Source organism: Orcinus orca, chromosome 5 (assembly GCF_937001465.1).
Source record: "Orcinus orca chromosome 5, mOrcOrc1.1, whole genome shotgun sequence".
Taxonomy (NCBI): domain Eukaryota; kingdom Metazoa; phylum Chordata; class Mammalia; order Artiodactyla; family Delphinidae; genus Orcinus; species Orcinus orca.
This window is the reverse complement of record NC_064563.1, coordinates 90,190,236-90,208,686: the sequence shown is the minus strand read 5'-3', so window position 1 is coordinate 90,208,686 and position 18,451 is coordinate 90,190,236.

Below are 18,451 nucleotides of genomic sequence, written 5' to 3'. Positions count from 1 at the left end.
GGCTCAGGTTCTTTGTGTCTCAGTGCAGAAAAAATTCAGTGAGAGACAAAGTAATAGGTAAGAAGTGGATTTATTTAGAGAGATACACATTCCATAGACAGAATTAGGTCACTCCCAAAAGGTCCCTCCCAAGAGCGGCCCCAGGGCATGAGATCATTTTGGAAAGTGAGAGCAGCCAACGGAGAAACACACTCCACAGACAGTGTGGGCCATCTCAGAAGGTGAGAGGCCCCGAAATATGGGGTGGTTAGTTTTTATGGGCTGAGTAATTTCATAGGCTAACGAGTGGGAGGATTATTCCAACTATTTTGGGAAAGGGGCAGAGATTTCCAGGAACCACCCACTTTTTTTTCTTATAAATTTATTTATTTTATTTATTTATTTTTGGTTGCGTTGGGTCTTCGTTGCTGCACGTGGGCTTTCTCTAGTTGCAGCCATTGGGGGCTACTCTTCGTTGCAGTGCATGGGTTTCTCATTGCGGTGGCTTCTCTTTGTTGCGGAGCACAGGCTCTAGGCGCACTGGCTTCAGTAGTTGTGGCACGTGGGCTCAGTAGTTGTGACGCACGGGCTTAGTTGCTCCGTGGCATGTGGGATCTTCCAGAACCAGGGCTTGAACCCGTGTCCCCTGCATTGGCAGGTGGATTCTTAACCACTGCACCACCAGAGAAGCCCCACCACCCACTTTTTGACCTTTGATGGATGGCATCGGAACTGTCCTGGTGCTGGTGGGTGTGTCATTTAGATGCTAATGTATTACAATAAGTGTATAATGAGGCTCAAGGTTTACTGGAAGTTGAATCCTCCGCCATCTTGGACCTAGTTGGTTCCAGCCAGTTTATGTCCACCCTCAAGGGCTATGTCATTCTTTTAGAGGTTGTGCCCTACTCCCTTCCCTCCTGTTTCAAAAGTGTTTGGAGTATCTTTAGCCTCTGGATCTAGACTGCTTGAATTTAACTCCTTACCCTGCCCTTGCTCACTGTGAAAACTTGGGTAAGATACTGATCCTCTCTGTGTCTTAGTTGCCTCATTTTAAAAATGGGAATAAAAATAGCACCCACTTTATAGAGCTGCTGTGAGAATTTAAGGACTTAATATATGTTTTAAAAAAAAGCACTTAGACTAGTGTCTGGCACAGAATAAACACTATGTAAATATCAGTTATTGTTGTGCTAACCTTCAAAAAAGAAAATTCATTGGTAAGGTGTAAAATTTCTTGAATAGGTTATTTGCAAGATTGTCAGACTTAGCATTTATTTCCTTGGAGAATTCGTAATCCTTTTAGCACCTGGACCACATCTGATTCTTTCTGCCACCTGCTTCTTTATGGATGGGAAAAAAGCAGATGCTTCTCAGTCTCGAAACAAATGGTTTCTCTCACTATGGTGCCTCTCCTTTTCTATGCTTGGGTCTGCTCAGGAGAGAAAGCAACTTATAGGTCTGAAATTAACATTTTCTTTCTCTTAGGGAGCTTCACTGTCTCAAACAATGAAACTATCCTTTTTCCCATTGAAGATGGGCTTTGTCCTGCCAACCAGACAGAGTTGTGTCTGCCTGGGGATTGACAGCAACTGTGTTGGTGCTGAGCCACAAACCAAACAGAACTCCTACGGCTTTGGAGTTTAAACAATAGCTGAATTACAAGGGCACTGTCCCAGAAGACACCATGCTTATTTTTGCAGACCTGAGCAATAAAATGGCTGTGTCTTTGAAACCAATTGCCAAATCTTTGCTTTACTGGGATGTGCCTTTCCCTTGACAGTAGAGAATTCCCAACATGGGGAGAAAGCAGGTTTCCTATCATAGACCCTAGTATAACTTGGAAAACTATAACCACAGTCCTCCAAATCCCCTGTGTGATATCGGTGGGGACTGATTCCACCATGCTAAGAAAAACAAATTGGACCGGGGAGGATGATGTTGTTTTGACTTGCAATTCAGCCAAACAAGAAGATTATTGCAAACTCAGATGGGTGGAGAGTTTCCCAGAAATGCTGAGTAATGGCCAGGGGGCATGCTATGATCTGAGATAAATAACTTGTCAAAGGTAAAGTCCCACAAGAGTAGTTGATTTCAAGTGAAATACCCATATAACACTCCTAGATCCAGCCCTAGGGTTCAAAGGGCACTGGGAGACTCATTGGCCCTCAAAGCATTCTAAACACTCATCAAAATCTCCTTCTCTTAGGATGTTTGTTTATCTCCAGAGGGGAAGAAAAGACTGATAAAACCATTTCTTATTAAGATGTTCAGGCCTGAATGTGAACCTCCGTCAATACTCCAGAGTCATGCACTCTTTGAAAGAGAACTGAAAAAAAGAGTAATTAGTCACCTCCCACGGAAAATCCCAAAGCAGAATTTCAGGCCATGTGTAATTAATAATATTTTCATCACCTATGTCAGCACCTTCTCTTCACTCACAAGCTAACCCTACAGCACTTCCCTGAACAAACAGTCCAATTCTACAAACATTTAAGTGTGGCAGTGTGCAAAGATCTGTGACTCCAAACCAGCAGAATGCAGCACAGAAATTAAGAGCACCAGGGCAAGACTTAGAGCTTGGGTAAAATCCTGGCTTCACCCATTACTGGCTCTATGAGCTGTTTCTCAACCTCTACTTGAGTTTCAACTTACAAAATACAACTGACAATTTTTTTAAATTAATTAATTTATTTTGGGTTGCGTTGGGTCTTCGTTGCTGCACGTGGGCTTTCTCTAGTTGTGGCAAGCAGGGGCTACTCTTTGTTGTGGTGTGTGGGCTTCTCATTGCGGTGGCTTCTGTTGCAGAGCACGGGCTCTAGGCGTGTGGGCTTCAGTAGTCGTGGTTCGAGGGCTCTAGAGCGCAGGCTCAGCAGTTGTGGCTCATGGGTTTAGTTGCTCCACGACACGTGGGATCCTCCCAGACCAGAGATCAAACCCGTGTCCTCTGCATTGGCAGGCAGATTCTCAACCACTGCGCCACCAGGAAAGCCCACAACTGACAAATTTAATCCTTACATGGCTGCATTGGGTATTTCATAAGATGAAGGTTTTTGCACAGTGCCTGGCATGGAGTGAGGGCTCAGTACATGTTACCTGCATGTGGTATTAAGTGGAACCCAAGTGCAATAAGTGTAAGTGTCTTAAAGCTCAGCTGATGAACCATGAACCTCATGAACCACTGGAGGTCTAACTCCCGGCACACGGTAGGTAATAAATATTTGTTGAATGATAAAGTTATGAGTTTTTCCCTGCTTCATCTACACTTGATCACTGCCTCTTCCACCACAAGAGAAATTCTAGAGATAGAGGAATGACTATTATATAGGTGAGGTTGGATGTGGTAATAGAGCTGGTCAAGACTAATGCTTAAAGCAAGAGCCCAGCTGGAAAATGGGAGCCAGGTGTAGCCAGATGTCTGGGACGGTCACAACCAGGAACGAAGATGGGCTTGAGACTGAGGTGAGGGCCAAGTCCAGGGTACATGAATTCTGTGTGCTGCTTTCTCTGAGGACTTGATATGCCAGTAATTCTAGCAAGCTGAACCCACCAAAGCTGAAACATAAAGGCTTCTCTCAAGTTTTGCCAGCAACTGTCTTGTGGATATCCAGGTAGGATATAAAAGATCATGTTCGATAAGCAGACACTTATGCTTATAAATTTATTGCCTTCTACCTTCTTTTCCCCTGATTTCCTTCTCCCTCTACCTCCAAGTTCTTCCTTCACAGATGTGATGGGAACAGAGAGGGCTGGCTGGGATGTTTTATTTCCTTACATATTTGGACTTGAAGGTACAATCTGCATTATGAGTGTTTTCTCCTTGTTTCTGTGAAAACCTATTGCAAATTAAACACATTAGGTTTGCGTTTCAGGCAAATAAAACAAATGGTCTGCACCCAGGTAGGTGTAGACAGGTAGTGCGGGGATGGCTAACTTATCCCCTGTTAGTCCTGGGTCTAAAATTTCCTTTACTCTAGTCAACCTTTTTGATGCACTGTGTCCTGACTGACCTCTCCTTACCAGGGATTTTCCACCAAAGGGGACATTACTAGCCTTGGATTTCAAAGCCTTCAGCTTTGAGGAGGAGGAAGTATCATGTGGAAGTATGTTTTTCAGTCCTGTAGATCGTGGTTGAAGATTAAAAGGTCAACCTGAAATAGGTGTATTTTTCTTAAGAACTAAAATTGCTTGCTACTGTTGGCAAGTGGCCTAGAACAAAAGGATGAAAGAATTTGTTCCTGGAAGCTTTCAAACCCACAAAAAGTCAACATTTGCTTTGCACTCACATGCCTCTGAGGCTCTGTGGGCTCCTGCCCACAGTAGGCAAGCAGTTTGCTCTTTGACAGCAGCAACTCAACGTGCTTCAAAGGATTTCTTCGGTGCTGATTTCTTATTCAGTGTGAGTTCTCTGACCTATGGAGGTCTCACTATGACATCGGCATTAAGAACAGACAACAACACAGATGGCAGAGGAAAAAGACCCTGGTTTTTTTTCACACCCCATTGTTCAGCTTTTTTTGTTACTGCATTAGTGGTTTTTCTGCTTCTGTTTTGTGGCTCTCTAATTCTGTAGCTATTCTTTCTTCAGCTCTTTTTTTTTTTTTTTTTTGTGGTACTTGGGCCTCTCACTGCTGCGGCCTCTCCCGTTGCGGAGCACAGTTTCCGGATGCGCAGGCTCAGCGACCATGGCTCATGGGCCCAGCCGCTCCGTGGCACGTGGGATCTTCCTGGACCGGGGCACGATCCCGTGTCCCCTGCATCGGCAGGCAGACTCTCAACCACTGCGCCACCAGGGAAGCCCTTCAGCTCTTTTAGTAAGCATTACTTACACCTTCTCTTTCCTTCCAGTTCCTGACAACCACTAAATGTCCATTCTTGTTACCACTATTAGAAAGAGTATTTATGTCTATGCTAAAATTACATAACCTGGGAGCACTACTGCAAACAAAACGAGCCTCTCAAAGATTTTGGTTGGCAAGCTCATCCAAAGCAAGGTTTCCTGGTGAAATGAACAACTGGCCTTCTCTTTGGGATTCTCTCTCTTAAACGCCATGGTCCTTCTCTTGGAACAGAGCAGTGGTTGTCAACCAGGGGAGCAATTTTGCCCCCCAGGCAATATTTGACAATGTCTAGAGACACTTTTAGTCATCAGCTGGGAGAAGGCCATCCTACTGGCCTCCGGTGGGTAGAGGCCAAAGATATTTCTACAATACACAAAATTATCTGACCTAAAATGTCAATGGTAATGTTGGAAATCCTGGGGTAGAGGAAGTGGGGGTGTTTACCCAGGGAAAGAAAAAATTTAAGAGTCCTAGATTCTATATGCAAATGTTTTTCTCTTCTTTATAGTAGCCTTATTTATTTCACAGATGTGATGGCCTCTCAAAATTCTTAAATGATACTGAATATATATTTTTAAAAATATTATCTTTTCCTAAAATTATGTATTTCACCAGTACTTTGTTCACCTGTTTTTTGTTTTGTTTTGTTTTATCTTGGCCGCACCGCACAGCGTGCAGGATCTTGGTTCCCAGACAGGGGATTGAACGCATGCCCCCTGCAGTGGAAGCATGGAGTCCTAACCACTGGACTGCCAGGAAATTCCCTGGTTCACCTGTTTTTGATGTCCCCCATGCTGCTGTTTTTTTCAAAAGCTGAGTGATTCTAGGTTGTCTGTTTATATGTATAAACAAGGGTCTACATCAGCAGTCTCAACTCTGGCTGCACATAAGATCAGTAGAGCCCAGTCTCTAGGAGTGGAGCCTGGGCATCTGTAGTTTTCTTAGATTTCCTAAGTGATTTAGAGACACAAGGGTCTAAATGGCTCAGTATCAGGAGTTGGAATGGTTTTCCCTGGTAGAAATGAAGCTCTCTGCCCCTACTATACTTCCTTAGGTGAATATAGATTTTGACTTCAGAATACTTGAGAAGAGTTGCCAAGGAAGAAGAGGTTGAGATTGGGATAAAAGCTGCTGTCATCGGGGCTTCCCTGGTGGCGCAGTGGTTGAGAGTCCGCCTGCCGATGTAGGGGACACAGGTTCGTGCCCGGGTCTGGGAAGATCCCACATGCCGCGGAGCGGCGGGGCCCGTGAGCCATGGCCGCTGAGCCTGCGCGTCGGGAGCCTGTGCTCCGCAACGGGAGAGGCCACAACAGTGAGAGGCCCGCGTACTGCAAAAAACAAAAAAAAGCTGCTGTCATGGAGTAGTCTTCAAGGCAGAAAAAAAACTCACATCAGTGTCATGGGTGGGTGCAGCTAACACACCCACATGGGCTCACGGGATGGGTGCTGAAGCTCAGTATGGTAAGGGAAGCATAAGAACAATAGAAATATTGGACCAAGAACCTGATATAGAGAAGATCCAACTTTGTCAATTCACTTTTCCTTCTCAAGGGCCGACCTCTGCTCATTGCATCCACTTTTTAATGGAACCAGCAGTTGAGCTCTGCCTACCTAGACTGGATTTCCTTGGTTGGATTGGAAGTGTTGGACTTGTCTCTGAAGAAGTGTATTTATAGCCTATATCTACATTTGGAAATCTGCACACACTGCTAGTTGTCCTTGAGGACCCTACATCACCACAGTCTTCCACAGTCTTCTCAACAGCAAGCTGGGAAGTCAGCAAGGTCTCAAACGTGGAGAGGGAAAAGTGGGTTCTCTACTCTGCATAATGAGTCAGGCAGCCTAGGTGTGCAATGGTTATATCAAGGTCCTCTTAATGCCTTCATTTCTTTCTCACATTAACCCAGATCTGTGAGATTTCTACATAACCACCACTTGTGCCTCTAGGTTATGAGGCTCCTCACCTTCTCTGCTTCATCTTCTCTACGGGCAATCGTAGACAAGTGACCATAGTCTTGATTTCTATTGGTGTTAGGTGAGGCTAGCTAACCTTAGAGACCCAACTCAGGCTAGATCAGGAAGGCTCACACTAGGAAGTTGTCACCATGTTCTGTGTTTTTCTTGCATTAACGTTAAGAGAAGCCTTCTCCGTTCTCAGAAGTGTCAAGGTGCAGCAGGAGAAGAAAACAGATCAGTGGTACCTAACTCAGGACTGGTCCATGGGAAGGTAGAGCTTGCACATGAGGCAGCAGTAAAGTCCAGGTGGATAGTCTTATTTAGCTATACTGACACTCCTGGGAGAGACCCTAGGAATCCAAAACAGCAGTGAAGAAACCCACTTCAATGAGAATGGGGGACAAAAATTACCAGTTTATCCCAGATATATGTACGAATTTTGCTTTTATTACATTCTGTGGATACCTGAATCCCCTAAACACCATCTTACCCATGGACTAAACTTCATTCACTACATTTTAATTGAGCAGCTACTATGTCCCAGGACATTTCTGAGCACGGAGGATACAACAACGAACAAATCAGAACAATTCCCTGGTGTCATGGAACTTGTATTCTAGAGCTGCATTGTCCAATAAAGTAGCAAGTGACACAAGGGCCATTTAAATTTAAATTACTTATAATCAAGTCAAATTTAAATTTTAGTTTTTCAGTGTGTCCAACAGCTACATGTGGCTTGTGCCTACCACACTGTACAGAACATAGAACTTTGCCATCATTGCAGAAAGTTCTGTTGGATATCACGATCTAGAGAAGCTTACAACCTAGAGGAATCTCTATCTTTAGTCTCCCACTTTGATTAAAATGCTGAATGAGCCCATTACATAAGCAGTTTTTTTAGAAGGTCAGCACCATAGCCATTATCAGACCTTTGAGTAGTTCTTTGTAGGAATGAGTCACCGAAAAAATAGATTTTTATGGATATAATTGTTAATCAATTAGGTAGGCACTAATTAAGTGTTTTCAAAAACAAACTCATTCAATCCACACAAAAGCCCAATGAAGTAGGTGCTATTTCTTTTTTAATTTAAAAGTTGGGGAAATTAAGACAAGGAGAGATTAAGTAATTTGCCCAAGATTTGAGCTAATATTAGTCAAAGTTTTTTAAATGGTTTTACAAACAACCCTCTAATCTAAATGACATAACACAGTGAAAACTTTATTCCTTTCTCAAGACACAGGCCAACTGTATATTTGGTGAAGACCATTGTGCAGAGGTTCAGAGCCCCAGTCTCCTTCTACGTGGTGGCTTGGCCAACTTTTAGGTTCTCTGAACCCTGGTGTGGATTCTGCATCTAAGCAGAAGACAAAGTAAGAGCTTAAAGCAGGGTTTCCTAACCTCAGCTTTATTGATATTTTGGGCTGGATCATTCTTTGTTTGCTATCTTGTGCATTGTAAGATGCTTAGTAGTATCCCTGGCCTCTACCCATTAGATGCCAGTAGGAGTGTCCAGTTGTGACAGCCAAAATGTCTCCATATTTACCCAAAGTTACTCGGGTGGAGTGGGGACGCAAAATCACCCACCAGATGAGAACACTGGCTTAAAGGATCACTCCAGAGGTTTTAGAGAAGATGGAAGTGGTCATATTCCTTTCACCCAAATTCTGTTGGCCAGAACGTAGCACATGGCCATACCTATCTGGGAGAGATGGCTGGAAAATGTTCCCAGGAAGAAGAGGAGGTCTTGGAAGAGCAGGTGAGCAATGTGGAATCTGCCTGAAGAATACAGACCCCAGAAAACATTAAAAAAAACTTCAGAGAAACTTGCAGACATTGGCAAAGCATTCTAGACAGTATTGGAGATAAAACCACACCATTATCACATTTTTTTCATGGCAAACCTCATCACCCTATATAGGTCTCCCAGAATAAAAAGCTTATGCGATAAAGTAGTAGATGTCATATTCCCTAGGTGAATATATTCATTAGCTAACACCAAAAAGTAATCAACATTTTGCAATGACCCATGAAAAAGTTGAGCACATGTAGGGTGGGAATGAGTCTGGGATGATGGGAGTGTTCCATGAAGCTGTCTAGCCCTAATTATATTCCAGAAAGATGAGCATCTGCAATATGTATGGCCGGGAGACAGAAGGAAGACAGGAATGCATTTTTGGAAGATGGAGAAGTGGAGAATCTTTGGATAAATGTCACAAGTATTGGAGCTTCAGAAACAGGGAGAGGTGGTGGGAGAAAGCTGTCATTCATTTACTACTGACCGTTTCAAATAATATCTTGGCTTAGTGTAAAGACATGTTGCAAAATTGATTAACAAATGACAGTATCTGGAGTCCCACTCAAAGCACTAGCATTTTGTATTGTGAAGCCGGTTAGTTCACACCTACTCTATAGAGAAAAATGCATACCTTTTGGAAGGATCATCTAAATTGCAGTTGGCTCCTGTTGGTGTATGGAAAACCTTTAAATATCCCTTAATTTTCTCTGCTTTATGACAGCCAAATGAAGTCAAAATGCTTCTTGAGTTTTTTATTACATAGTTTGAGGGAAATTATTCCTCAGCTGCCTAGTTTGTACATTTTTCTCCTTACTATGTAATCAAATTGAAAAGAACTAGAAACTCTCAAGTTTCTACCAACTGGCAATAAACCAGACTCAGAAGCCAAGGCTAGCTCCCCAGCCACACTTAGCTCCAACCTACCCAACCCCTGTCCTAAGGAAAAGATGGCCACATTACATCTCTGCGGTAATAAAAATCAATCAAATCCAGCCTAAGTCACTGGGTTGAAGAAAAATAATGTATCCAATAAATTCACATAAAGGCCTATATCTTATTAAAGTTATTGATAGCCTTGTCTTACTAAAATTAATAATTATATTTTATTCATTTTATCAAATGTTTCTATTTCTTTGTGAAAAAACTATTTGAAGAGTATACCAAATTAAAATTGAAGAGTATTCCAAATTAAAAAGAGAGAGAGAAAAAGGATGGGGAAAAAGAAGGAAAAGGGAAAGTACGATATTTTGAGCAGTAGATAAGTCACATTGAGAGAAGGACTCATTTGCAGTCTTACACAACAGACCTCTTTGGTTGCATTTTCTAGAGAGTGGAAATCAGGTCAGACAGAGTTATAAAATAACACCAGATGATAACCAGAGGCAATGACTAGGTGTTTTTAATAAGAAGCAAATTAGGAACCACAGCTAATAAATACATATACATACATTAACTCACCAAATATTTATCATGAAATGCGATAGACAAGACACTGTTAGATTGGCAAGTGAGGGATGGAAAAGGTGAGAAAGACATAGTACCTCTCCTCACAAACTTGAAATGTAGTGGGGATGTCAGATAAGTATACAAGTGAAGGAAATAGAAAAGAGAAGAGAAGAGAAGAGGAGGGGAGGGGAGAGGAGGGGTGGGGAAGGGAGGGAAGGGAAAACAGATGGAGAAAAAGATACTGAAGAACTGAAATTTCCTGACTGAGTGAAGAAATGTGGTATAGCTGAGATCTGAAGAAGCAGTGTTTTAAGGCAAAATTAAGAATGTCTCCACTCTCTGGGCAAGATCATACTTTGGATTATGATGAAATGGAAATTCAGGGTACTCAGGGAGGAAAACCATAAGGTTTTACGTGCTTTTATGACCCATCCAATGCAGTGCCAAGTCATCCCCCGTGATTACTCACAAGGTTTTCTGCACTCTGCCTGAAAGCAGGCTTCTTCATTTCTACAAAGGCTCTGGGCCCCTGGCCTTGCCTGGCTTCCTTGGCCACCTGAGGCAGAGGCAAAAGAGGGCGGGCCTTGCGTAGCATGAGGCTTTCCAATAACTACTCTCCTGTCTAATTTGGAATACCGTGAACAGGTTTCTCTTTCCTCTTTCAGAGACACAAAAAGCAAGCAAGCGGAGTTTATAAGCCAAAAAGACCTTTTAATAGGGAATTTGCCAATATTACACATTCTGTCCTGGTGCAACATGTAGCCCGACTCTTATACACCTACAGTGTAATGGTGAAAAGAATGGATTTGGGAGTTAGATAGTCTGTGTATAAATTTCGGTTCTACCACCTATCACTGTGTGATCTTGGACAAGTTTATTAACTTATCATCAGATTCCTCACCTATAAAGTGGAGATAATTGTAGTACCTACTTCACAGGGTCATTATGAGAATTAAAAGAAGTAAATAAATAAATTAGGAGTTTGGGATTAAAATATACATACTACTATATATAAATTAGATAACCAAAAAGGACCTACTATATAGTGCAGGGAACTATACTCAATATCTTGTAATAACCTGTAATGGAAGAGAAATTTAAAAAGAGAATATATGTATATATGTATGTAAGTGTGTGTATATATATATATATATATATATATATATATCTGAATTACTTTGCTGTACACCTGAAACTAACACATTTTAAATCAACTATATTTCAATAAAATTTAAAAAAATTTATTAAAATTAAGAAGTAAATAGATGCAAATAATTTATAATGATACCAGGCCCACAATAAGAATTCAATAAATGCTGCTCATTAATAACATTGCTTTAGAAAAATAGCTAAAAATAATATCATGCTAATTCCTAATGCTTCCCATGAGAAGAAAAAATTATGGGTGTCAGGGCATCTCATGTCCCTTGGAGGAATCTTCCTGAGTCAATAATAGCCTATAGGCAAACACTGAGTCAATAATAGCCCATAGACCCAGGAATACAGTCCTGTTTTCTCTAGAAGGCTGGCATCATAAGCCCAGATTCTTTCTCTCCAACAAAATATCTTATACATCACCATCAGAGGAAGATAGTGGCCCTAAGCTTGGATGCTACTATTTCTCTGGCTACTCCCAACATGTTATCCCTGATTTTCATTATCCAAAAGAGTGACAATTTATCCCAGATCTGTGTCATAGAAAGTTGATGAGCATTCTTCCCTTTGCATCTTTATGCAGGTTATTGATAAAATATCAGACAGGATTTGGTCACAGACAGACGTGGATTTCTCTACAAGTGTTATTAAGTCCTTCATGCTCTGCAGAGATGCTATTACTTCCCTTCTATCAAAGCTCCCTCTCTCCCTCTCTCTCTTTCTCCTCCCTCTTCTGTATAATTTGAACCCATTAGTTCATGACATGTTATCTTATTAGTCTGTCCAAGTTTTTTTTTTTAATCACCATACCCCAACCTCCCCACAAAAGCAATTGCTCTCATATGTTTAATGGATGTGTGTGTGTGTGTTGGTAAGTGTACTTTCGAAATGTGTGTGATTTTTTTCATGTTCATGTATTATTTGAATACATGATTGATATTGTGTTATCTATCCCATCCTATTTCTTTTTTTTTTTCACTCAGTACCAACTTTTTTAGTTCTATACAGGTTGTTATACCTACATCCAGTCTGCAGTTTCTAATGACTGTATGATGCTCCGTGGTATTCAACCACCACATTTTGATTATCTACTTTCCTCCAGTGGACACCTTGGTTGCCTCCAATTCCCTACCACCACCAAAACACCTGCAATAAATCCTTATGGACCTGTGTAAGACTCTCTGAGATGTATATCCAAAAACCAAATTGCTGACTTCTCAAAAAACATATAATAAATCTAAGAGCTGTCACTTTGCTTTCCAGCATGATTGCACCAGCTGGAGTAGTCTTAGTTATCACACCCCATAGTACACATCACAGTCATAAGCCCCGTCCCTCTATGTCATCAACTCATGTTCATGAAATCACATTACCACTTAGTACTAAATGTTCTATTAGTTTGTACCCATTCTTTATGCAGTGGGGTACAGACTAAGTCAGAGCTATAAATTTACTTATTGATTCTCTTCCCTGATGTTTTCTTGTTAGAATAACTGAACAATTTGTTATGTTTTTTCCAACGTCCTACCAGTTAATCACCAAACTTTTACAGCTTTATCTATACTTTTTCTTTTCTCATTCTCATTCATATTTCAGGTTAAACCCTTTTGAACAGGTTAGGAATTCTCCAGTCAGACACAGTTTTCCTATTCTCATGGGTTAGACTTCATCCCTTGCCAAGGCTCAGATGTTCTGGCATGAAAAGACATGGTCTAAAACACTTTAAAACCATTTCTGTGGCCAATGGTTCACTTCCCCAATGCCTCTTTCTCTTTCAAATGCTTCAATTTGCAGCCTGGACTTCAAAGTCACCAGCAATACATTCCAGATTTCTTTGGCTCTTGTATTATTCATTCCCAAAAGATCAGCAAAACAGCCAAATAGTTGGTGAGTTTGAGGAGAGAGTCAATTGCTGCTACTTTTTCAGAAGATTCCATCACCCCTTCCTGAGTCACTTTCTCTATACATTAACTTCTTGATATTGGCTTCAATTCCATTTGATTGCTTGGGATAATTTTTCCTCCTGACTTCTCCCTTGGATTACTTTCTTCATCCTGTAGAAACATATGATGTTTCCCAATTACAACTGTCCACATAACTCAGTATTTTAAAAACATAGTTTGTTTCATAACTTTATAACTTTGTATAATTCATAACTTTGTTTCATGAATCTTGTGATTCCAAATCCCCATTTGTGATGATGGCAGAAAACTAATTCAGTCACTTTCAGATGCTTACTCTTATCCAGTCAAATTCAAAATTATTATCTCACGAACAGTCCAGTTTACACAACTGCTTCTTTCTCTTCTTCTCCAAGCCAGTTTGGGGTTAACTGCCCTGGAGAGAAGAGAGGAGAGTACCTCACTTTCTCATATCTGTCCTGCACTATCTCTCTGCAGTTTCTCAAGTCTCACATAGTCTGGTCCTGGACTCAGCACCTGACATTGACTAGCAGGTGAAAATTGTCTGGCTGTGACAGCCATTTTCTTTCCAAGAAGATTTTTGGCTTCAGTTGATCCCAGACAGCTATTTCTGTCTCTTCCCCCAGGTAGAAGTCAGAGAGCATCCTCAGGTGTCTCTCTGTCCCATTGGTTGCCCAGGCAGCCTTTTAGAGTTGATAAACGAATAAACACCACCAACTAACATCAAAGGCTTTCTGAAGCCACTAGGAAATTACAAAGTCCCCCAACTGCCAACCTTGGAGGGAAAGTGGGAGTGGCAAGTTGGAGAACCTTTGCTCCCTTTGAGCCTAGATACCCTGCTTCCATGTGGCCTGCAGTTCTCGGGCTGTGCTCAGCAAAATTCATCCAGGGTGTGTTATCCCCTATTCCAGTAATCACCCCCGCCCCCGCCTGAAACACACACATACACACACACACACACACACACACAATCACCACCTCCACCACCACCACCACCAACAACAACTCCCCTCTCTGTTTTACATTTTAAAGCACTTTGTCTTCAGCCTTCTCCTGAAGCTTGGCAGTGTCTCCTTCCAGGGCAGGACATGGAAGGGCAGGCTCTGATTCCAAACAAAAGCAATAAAACATCATCTCTCTTAAAAATTTGAAGAAATGTCCAGATTTTTAATAATTTAATCCAAATAATTTGAATTAATTCTTTTTACTGAACTTGTCATTTTCCTATTTGATATAGATTTTAAATATCTTTGTTTATATTAACATGCACTCCTATGCACTGAAGGAGGCATTTATGGGGGTTTAAAAATTCATTTGTTATGAAGTCCAGTACTTCCCCTTATTAGGAAAATTTGTAAAAGACTTTTAAATGGACAGAGGTTACTAGGTGTTTCTATTTGTTTTCTCTTACTATTGTAATAAATCACCCCAAACCTAGTGGATTAAAACAACACAAATTTATCATCTTATACTTCTGGAGGTCAGATGTCAGAAATGGGTCTTACTGGGGGTCTTCCCTGGTGGCGCAGTGGTTAAGAATCCACCTGCCAATGCAGGGGACACAGGTTCGAGCCTATGAGCCTGCACTCTAGATCCCATGAACCACAACTACTGAGCCCATGAGCCACAACTACTGAAGCCCACGTGCCTAGAGCCCATGTTCCACAACAAGAGAAGCCACTGCAATGAGAAGCCCACACACCGCAATGAAGAGTAGACCCCGCTCGCTGCCACTAGAGAAAGCCCACGCACAGCAACGAAGACCCAACGCTGCCAAAAATAAATAAATAAACTAATTTTTTTTAATTAAAAAAAAAAAGAACAAAGAAATGGGTGTTACTGGGCCAAAATCACGGTGTCAGCAGGGCTGGGGGATCCAGAGGGGAATCTGCTTTTTCCAGCTTCTGGTGGTCACAGCATTTCTTGGCTTGTAGCCTCTTCCTCTCTCTTCAAAGCCAGCAGCCCAGTATCTTCAAATCTCTGACTATGACCTCCTCCTCTCCTCCCTTTTCCACTTTAAAGGACCTTGTAGTTCCATTGGACCCACCTGGATAACCCAGGACAATTTTCTTATATAAAGTCATCTGATTAGCAAACTTAAGTCTCTGTGCAATCTTAATTCCTCCTTTCCACATAACATAAGATATTCACAGGTTCCAGGAATTAGGACATGAGCATCTGGGGCAGGGGGCATTATTCTGCCTACCACAGTGTCCTTTCAATGGAATGCTCATTGTTGTTTATCTACTGGACACTTGGGTTATCTGATTTTATACGAATATTCTCCTTGTCTTTGACAAGGCTATTTCACAACTCTGTAAACTGGAAAAGCTGAGAGCAGTGCAAATAATTCTTCTCTATAGAAATACAAATGAATTATATCTAGTAGATATATAATTTATTTCTTCCCTGTAGAAAAGATAATTCCAAACTATATCTCATTGCCATATAGATATTAAATAGTTCTACATCAATTAGTAAATTAATTTTAGCATTGCTGAGTACCTAGATATGTCTGCTCTTCAGAGTTTCCTTTGAATCAGTTTTAACATCTTCTCATTTCTTATTAAATCTTTGACAGGTATTCATTTTTTATCAGTATGAGAATGACGATTTTATCTTTTAAAAGTTAAATTTTAACACCCTTGAAATTACCCAATAGCTGAGAACTATCTGTCTGGAAAATATACCAGAAGCTGATACTGTTTAGAATAGTATTTTCCAATATGTGCTCAATCTAACACTAACTCTGCTAGTGTTAATAGATGTTCACTGAAAAAAGGGTTTCATTTTAAAATAATTTGGAGGAAGATTTTTATTTACAGAGCCTCTCACAGGGCTAGTATTCCATGTCAAGCATTTCAGATAATTCTATTCCAGATTATTGGATTTTTGTCACATTATAAGCTAATAACAAACCAGTAGCCAAGACTCTCATAAAATTATAATGTTCATATCAAAACAAAAATTTATTTTCTCAGTTCCTTTGCCTCAATTTACCCAACTTCAAAGTGCTCTTGAGTGTGTTTAACTAAAACCTGCTCGCAACCAGAAGGGTTGTAGGTATTGCAGGTATATCTCAGAAGTGAGGCTATCTCTGATTTTCGTTTGATCTGATTTTTTTTAGATATTCAAGAGATTAAGGTTGGAATTAGAGTGCCAAATTATTGATTTTTAATAAATCATCAGTGACTCAAAAACTCTTGTTCATTATCCAAGCTTCCACCTTCCTGCTAACAGAGGGCCTGGTAGCTGATAGGCAGATAACTCCTTGGTGACCATGAATGAGAGACAGGTGAGGTATGTAGTCTTTCAGATCAATTAAGATAATAAACACTAATATCATTAGATGTTTACCATTTTCCAGGCCTTGTGCTGAACACTGTGTATAACTTCATTTAATGTCTGAACTTGTAATATCCTTATCTTGCTAAAGAAGAAACCAAACCGTGAAGCCAGTAAGTCACTTGTTCCAAGTCACATGACATGTGAGTAGCTGAGCTGGGATTGAGGCCCACACATACACAGCATCATGACACACAGACCCCCAATCCCTTAGCTGATTGGGGCCAGATGTAGTTCAGATTTCACAATTTTTAAGATTTTAGAGAAGTAAACAGTTCATTTGCTGTATATGACAACACCCCTAGCTAGCGGGGTTGGGAAGCAGCTCACGATCAAACACATGAATGTATCTACAGCACAACATAAATATATTCATGCTGAGATAAATGGAGGCTATAAATTACCTTATATCTATCTACTCAGGTCACATTTCGTTGCCAAAGGAATTGTAAAACAGCTTCCATTTTCGGAGATTTTTGGATTTTAGGGCTGTTCATAAAGGATTTTGGACCTGACTTCTTTTCAAGCGCCCATCTCTGTTCACTAAATTTAGTATCTCTCTCTTTCCTGGATAGTGCAGACAGAACACTGCTGATTCTTACCGTTTTATTTTAAGTTTTGTGAGCCACCAGCCCTCTAACACCAGGTTCCTTTTTCAGTCAGGGTAAAACGCAATTAGCCTGTAAGGGGAGCTCCAGGCCTCCAGTTTCATTCCCCTTCTTCACCGCTCCCCACACCCCAGTGCACAAGCATCTGGACGTGTCAAGAGGCCTTTCATTGAGCCACCGTACTAAGGCTACGGTCTCTTTGCCCCAGTATATTCTTTCTGGGGAGTCCGTCTTGCCTCTGCATACCTGATGCTCCTGCCTGTGGCCCACATTGCCCTGAGAGAGCACGGGGTGGGGAGCTTAAATAGATCAGCCTCCCATAGCCCTTAAGGAGATGCAGACTGGCCCTCCTTTTTCCTTGGCAGGCTCTTGTACTGCCTTTCCTTGCTGTCGGTGTGGTACACTTGAGAAGTCAGAGGCATTAATCTAAGCCCAGAAGAACATGGGCAAAACAGACCTTCATTAAATGTAGCAGAGAGAAGCCTCCACATCCTCAGCCTGTTTCACCAGGTCACCCCATTGGCATCTGGGATACAAGTTCACAGAAGCAAGCGTATGTGTTCTGGTCTTGTCCTTGATGCATATCTCTCACATGAACTTCAGAGGGAGGTGGCCATAGTAAGACTGTTTAGTTAGGTCCCCCAACAAACACTGTTTCATTATCATTTGGACACAATTTATAAATATGGTTCTCTAGGGGTGGGCTTTCTTAGTTTCAGTCACATTCCAGGCCTGTTCCCCTCAGTTACACCTTGAATTTGGGTGTTTTCATACTTTCTCAGGCCTACGTTTATAGGATCGTTCTGGGGTTATTTCTGAAGATAGCTCATTGCATCCATTTATGTCTTATGTTTCCCCAGTTTAGCTTTCAGAGGGTAACTGTGCACCCAGAGTTGGTATTCAAAACCCTGAACAACTGGAATGGCACAGGCACCAACCAATCAGAACAGACAACAGATACAAACAACAGAACGGGCTGTGCTGAGCTGCGCTGGTGGAGCCTCAGCCTGGCTCATGTGTGTCTGTATAAGAAACTAGCCTATGATTCTATTCTAGTTTCTACTCCTTATTTGGCCCACTTGTGAACTGTATCTTCAAGTAACATTGAGGAAGGGCAGTCAGAGAAAATTTCTATGGCAATAAAACCATTCTAATACATGCTGCAGTGGGAAGAAATAAATAACAAGCCAATGACAGTGCTAATTACTCTTTCTACCCACTTATGTGTAATAAGAAAGGAACTCTTTTCAAGTAGAAGCTGATATCTCTCTGAAAGGCAGGCTGTGGCCTCTAAGAATCCGCTTTTACTTCTAAAAGGACAGGTCCTAAGAGACTGCATCAAGCCTTCAGCTCACAAAGAATTGCTGCTTTCACCATTCAAATTATTCAGTCTAGAAAGCTCCCCC